This window comes from Triticum dicoccoides, chromosome 7A (genome assembly GCF_002162155.2).
Source record: "Triticum dicoccoides isolate Atlit2015 ecotype Zavitan chromosome 7A, WEW_v2.0, whole genome shotgun sequence".
NCBI classification, from domain to species: Eukaryota; Viridiplantae; Streptophyta; class Magnoliopsida; order Poales; family Poaceae; genus Triticum; species Triticum dicoccoides.
This window is the reverse complement of record NC_041392.1, coordinates 116,368,533-116,375,232: the sequence shown is the minus strand read 5'-3', so window position 1 is coordinate 116,375,232 and position 6,700 is coordinate 116,368,533.

Sequence of the window (6,700 nt, the reverse complement as noted above, 5' to 3'; positions counted from 1 at the left end):
CCGGTTCGTGGCACGAACCGGTACCAATGCACACCTATGGTCCCGGTTCATGCCACCAACCGGGACCATAGGTCTTTTTTCAGCAGCTGAAAGGGCGGGAAGCAGAGGCCTATGGTCCCGGTTGGTGGCACGAACCGGGACCATAGGGGGGCATTGGTCCCGGTCGGAGCCACGAACCGTGACCAATGCACCCCTTTAGTCCCGGTTGGTGGCACCAACCGGGACCAATGGCCTTGTGCTGCCCCGCGCCCAAAAGTTTAGTCCCACCTCACTAGTTGAGAGGGCTCGGGAGTGGTTTATAAGCGTTGCTGCGCCCACCCTCCTGAGCTCCTCTCAACTGCAGGCTTTCGGGCCTAATCTGTGACTGCAATGCCTGTGGGCCTACTGGGCCTACTGCGGGCCTAAATCCTGGCCCATGATAGGGTTTCTAGTCGTATTCAGGCCGTGGTGGCCCAGTAGGTGGCATTTTTTTGTTTTTTTGTTGCTTTATTTATTTTCTTTTGTTTTTTGCTTTATTTTTTTAATTCTTTATGCTTTTAGTTTTAGAAAAATTATAAACTTTTTCTTAATGCCATTAGTTTTCAAATTTGAAAACACTTTTTTAGTTTTTTTGTTTTCTTTGTTACTTTATTTATTTTATTTTGTGATTATCTTTACTATAAAAATAGTTTTTTCCTGTTTTTTTGATTTGTTTTTTTGCATTATTTATTTTCTTTTGTTTTGCTTTAATTTTTAATTCTGTTTGCTTTTAGGTTAGCAAAATTATAAACTTTCTGTTAGTGCCATTAGTTTTAGAAAAATTATAAACTGTCTGTTAGTGCCATTAGTTTTCAAATTTGAAAACACTTTTTTAGTTTTTTGTTTTCTTTGTTGCTTTATTTATTTTATTTTGTGATTAACTTTACTATAAAAATAGTTTTTTACTGTTTTTCTGATTTGTTTTTTGCATTATTTATTTTCTTTTGTTTTTTGCTTTAATTTTAAATTCTGTTTGCTTTTAGGTTAGCAAAATTATAAACTCTCTGTTAGTGCCATTAGATTTAGAAAAATTATAAACTTTCTGTTAGTGCCATTAGTTTTCAAATTTGAATAGTTAAAATTAGAATTCTTTGAAAATTGTTTGAATCACAAGTTTGTGATTAACTTACTAAAAAAATGAGAATAGATGCGCTTATAGAGAAAATTCAACCTAAATTCCTAGTAAATTTTATGAATTTCAGAGAAATTCACTATGAATTTAGGTTAAACTTTTCTCTATTGGGGCATCTATTTTTCACTTCGAGAGGAGCTCAACAAGGCAGAGAGGGAAGGGCTTATAAACCGGTGTGAGGCCCTTCGGTTGGCGAGGTGGGACTAAACTCTGCCCGCAACGAGGACCAACCCTTTAGTCCCGGTTTGTGGCACAAACCGGGACTAATGTTCATGGGCCATGGGCGAACCATAAGACATGAAAGCATTTCAAATGAACTCTGAAAAAGTTGAAAGTTGGGATGGTATCATAATTTCACCCATATAACATGTGCATGTACAAAACGGACAATGGTAGCATGTTCGTGTGTTACAAAGTTGGCATGGTATCATCATAATAGTTGCGGGAGAAAGTCTTCACTTTTTCTTCGCTTGTGTCATTTGCTTATTGCGCCGTAACCATGGATAATCTTCATTGTTTATCAGGATGCTTGGGTTAGCCTTGACATTGAAGGAAGGAATTTCATGAAACTTTTCATAATCTTCAGACATGTCTGTCTTGTCGTCCACTCCCAGGATGTCCCTTTTTTCTGAAAGAACTATGTGGCGCTTTGGCTCATCGTATGATGTATTCGCTTCCTTATCTTTTCTTTTTCTCGGTTTGGTAGACATGACCTTCACATAGATAATATGTGCCACATCATTGGCTAGGACGAACGGTTCGTCAGTGTACCCAAGATTTTTCAGATCCACTGTTGTCATTCCGTACTGTGGGTCTACCTGTACCCCCCGCCTAACAGATTGACCCATTTGCACTTAAACAAAGGGACCTTAAAATCAGGTCCGTAGTCAAGTTCCCATATGTCCACTATGTAACCATAATATGTGTCCTTTTCGCTCTCAGTTGCTGCATCAAAGCGGACACCGTTGTTTTGGTTGGTGCTCTTTTGATCTTGGGCGATCGTGTAAAATGTATTCTCATTTATCTCGTATCCTTTGTAAGTCAATACAGTCAAAGATGGTCCCCTGGACAACAAGTACAACTCATCACAAACAGTGTTGTCACCTCTGAGACGTGTTTCCAACCAACTACTGAAAGTCCTGATGTGTTCACATGTAATCCAGTCGTCGCACTGCTCCGGGTGTTTGGAGCGCAGACTGTTCTTGTGTTCATCGACATACGGGGTCACCGAGGTAGAGTTCTGTAGAACTGTGTAGTGTGCTTGAGACCAAGAATATCCGTCCCTGCATATTATTGAGTCTCTTCCAAGAGTGCCTTTTCCAGTCAGTCTCCCCTCATACCGCGATTTAGGGAGACCTATCTTCTTAAGGCCAGGAATGAAGTCAACACAAAACCCAATAACATCCTCTGTTTGATGGCCCATGGAGATGCTTCCTTCTGGCCTAGCACGGTCACGGACATATTTCTTTAGGACTCCCATGAACCTCTCAAAGGGGAACATATTGTGTAGAAATACGGGCCCCAGGATGACAATCTCGTCGACTAGATGAACTAGGACGTGCGTCATGATATTGAAGAAGGATGGTGGGAACACCAGCTCGAAACTGACAAGACATTGCGCCACATCACTCCTTAGCCTTGGTATGATTTCTGGATCGATCACCTTCTGAGAGATTGCATTGAGGAATGCACATAGCTTCACAATGGCTAATCGGACGTTTTCCGGTAGAAGCCCCCTCAATGCAACCGGAAGCAGTTGCGTCATAATCACGTGGCAGTTATGAGACTTTAGGTTCTGAAACTTTTTCTCTGGCATATTTATTATTCCCTTTATATTCGACGAGAAGCCAGTCGTGACCTTCATACTGAGCAGGCATTCAAAGAAGATTTCTTTCTCTTCTTTTGTAAGAGCGTAGCTGGCAGGACCTTTATACTGCTTCGGAGGCATGCCGTCTTTTTCGTGCAAACGTTGCAGGTCCTCCCGTGCCTCGGGTGTATCTTTTGTCTTCCCATACACGCCCAAGAAGCCTAGCAGGTTCACGCAAAGGTTCTTCGTCACGTGCATCACGTCGATTGAGGAGCGGACCTCTAGGTCTTTCCAGTAGGGTAGGTCCCAAAATATAGATTTCTTCTTCCACATGGGTGCGTGTCCCTCAGCGTCATTCGGAACAGCTAGTCCACCGGGACCCTTTCCAAAGATTACGTAGTGTAAATCATTGACCATAGCAAGCACGTGATCACCGGTGCGCATGGCGGGCTTCTTCCGGTGATCTGCCTTGCCTTTGAAATGCTTGCCTTTCTTTCGACATTGATGGTTGGTCGGAAGAAATCGATGATGGCCCAGGTACACATTCTTCCTGCATTTGTCCAGGTATATACTTTCAGTGTCATCTAAACAGTGCGTGCATGCGTGGTATCCTTTGTTTGTCTGTCCTGAAAGGTTACTGAGAGCGGGCCAATCGTTGATGGTCACGAACAGCAACGCCTTAAGGTTAAATTCCTCCTGTCTGTGCTCATCCCACGTACGTACACCGTTTCCATTCCACAGCTGTAAAAGTTCTTCAACTAATGGCCTTAGGTACACATCAATTTCGTTGCTGGGTTGCTTAGGGCCTTGGATGAGAACTGGCATCATAATGAACTTCCGCTTCATGCACATCCAAGGAGGAAGGTTATACATACATAGAGTCACGGGCCAGGTGCTGTGATTGCTGCTCTGCTCCCTGAAAGGATTAATGCCATCCGCGCTTAAAGCAAACCATACATTCCTTGGGTCCTTTGCAAACTCATCCCAGTACTTTCTCTCGATTTTTCTCCACTGCGACCCGTCAGCGGGTGCTCTCAACTTCCCATCTTTCTTTCGGTTCTCACTGTGCCATCGCATCAACTTGGCATGCTCTTCGTTTCTGAACAGACGTTTCAACCGTGGTATTATAGGAGCATACCACATCACCTTCGCAGGAATCCTCTTCCTAGGGGGCTCGCCGTCAACATCACCAGGGTCATCTCGTCTGATCTTATACCGCAATGCACCGCATACCGAGCATGCGTTCAGATCCTTGTATGCACCGTGGTAGAGGATGCAGTCATTAGGGCATGCATGTATCTTCTCCACCTCCAATCCTAGAGGGCATACGACCTTCTTTGCTGCGTATGTACTGTCAGGCAATTCGTTATCCTTTGGAAGCTTCTTCTTCAATATTTTCAGTAGCTTCTCAAATCCTTTGTCAGCCACAGCATTCTCTGCCTTCCACTGCAGCAATTCCAGTACGGTACCAAGCTTTGTGTTGCCATCTTCGCAATTGGGGTATAACCCTTTTTTGTGATCCTCTAACATGCGATCGAACTTCAGCTTCTCCTTTTGACTTTCGCATTGCGTCCTTGCATCGACAATGACCCGACGGAGATCATCATCATCGGGCACATTGTCTGGTTCCTCTTGATCTTCAGCAGCTTCACCCGTTGCAGCATCATTGGGCACATCGTCTGGTTCCTCTTGATCTTCACCAGCTCCCCCCATTGCAGCATCACCGTATTCAGGGGGCACATAGTTGTTATCGTACTCTTCTTCTTCGTCGTCTTCCATCATAACCCCTATTTCTCCGTGCCTTGTCCAAACATTATAGTGTGGCATGAAACCCTTGTAAAGCAGGTGGGAGTGAAGGATTTTCCGGTTAGAGTAAGACCTCATATTCCCACATTCAGTGCATGGACAATACATAAAACCATTATGCTTGTTTGCCTCAGCCGCATCGAGAAACTCATGCACGCCCTTAATGTACTCGCGGGTGTGTCTGTCATCGTACATCCATTGCCGGTTCATCTGCGTGCATTATATATAATTAAGTGTCCAAATTAATAGAAGTTCATAATCACATTAAAACCAAAGTGCATACATAGTTCTCATCTAACAACATATAGCTCTCCAGAGCATCTAATTAATTAAACCATACATTGAAACTATGTAAAACATTTCAATGCGAAAACAAATGCGATCATAATCGCAACCAAGGTAACAATTGATCCAACGGCATAATGATACCAAGCCTCGGTATGAATGGCATATTTTCTAATCTTTCTAATCTTCAAGCGCATCGCATCCATCTTGATCTTGTGATCATCGACGACATCCGCAACATGCAACTCCAATATCATCTTCTCCTCCTCAATTTTTTTTATTTTTTCCTTCAACAAATTGTTTTCTTCTTCAACTAAATTTAACCTCTCGACAATAGGGTCAGTTGGCATTTCCGATTCACATACATCCTACATAAATAAAATCTATGTCACGTTGGTCGGCATAATTTTCATAAACAATAAATGAACCAATAGTTATAAAGATAATATATATACCACATCCGAATCATAGACAGGACGAGGGCCGACGGGGGCGGATACCAAAACCATCGCACTATATAAGATGCAATAATAAAAGTAAGAAAATAATACAAGTATCTATGTAACCATACAAGTAAGAATATTTTTCCTTTCAGAAAGAAGATAAAACAAGAGGCTCACCATGGTGGTGCCGGCGATGAGCTCGGCGCGGGTGATCGACGACGGTGAAGACGGGGACGGGGCGTGACGGACCGCTAAACCTAGACAAATATTATGGAAAATGGAGTTTGGAGGTCGAGCTTGGAGAGGAGAAAGCTTAAGTAGTGTGGCTCGGGCATTCCATCGAACACCTTGTGTGCATAGGAGGTGAGCTAGAGCACCACCAAGTCCTCTCCCCCTCGGCCAGAGAAAAACAGAGCACTGGGGTGCTCTGCTCGCGAGCGAGGGGTATATATAGGCACCTCATTGGTCCCGGTTGGTGGCATGAGCTGGGACTAAAGGGGAGCCTTTGGTCCCGGTTCAAGCCACCAACCGGGACCAATGATGGTGGGCCAGGAGCGAGGCCCATTGGTCCCGGTTCATCCCACCAACCGGGACCAAAAGGTCCAGATGAACCGGGACCAATGGCCCACGTGGCCCGGCCGGCCCCCTGGGCTCACGAACCGGGATCAATGCCCACATTGGTCCCGGTTCTGGACTGAACCGGGACTAATGGGCTGACCCGGCCTGGACCAAAGCCCTGTTTTCTACTAGTGGATATGTACGTGTGTCGCTTCTGCTTTGTCATATATGGGACCGTGCAATTTGAAATGCATGTTTAGTTATGATTTGAAGTGGATGGATTAATTTTCCCACATACTAGAATATTTTGTGATGATGTTTACATAATTTTTCATGACCAACATGTTCGGATTTCTTCTATGATTTGTGATGTAGCAGAAGCTACTAAAGAAATCAAATATACATCAAAAGTGCTAATCTGAGCTTGGGCACAGATGCACACTTTATCTAGACGGTTCGTTTGCTCTGAGATTCGATCTGCTCATTCCTGTAGGCAAAAGGATGTCCACATCTTGATCATCCTCCGTAACCCTGATTGGTTTCTCCAAGGCGATCGCTCTACTTGCCCACGGTGTCCTCCTGCTAGCCCTATCCTAAACAATACAAAAGCAATTACATATTGTATACAGGTAGTAGGTTTCCACTCCAGTG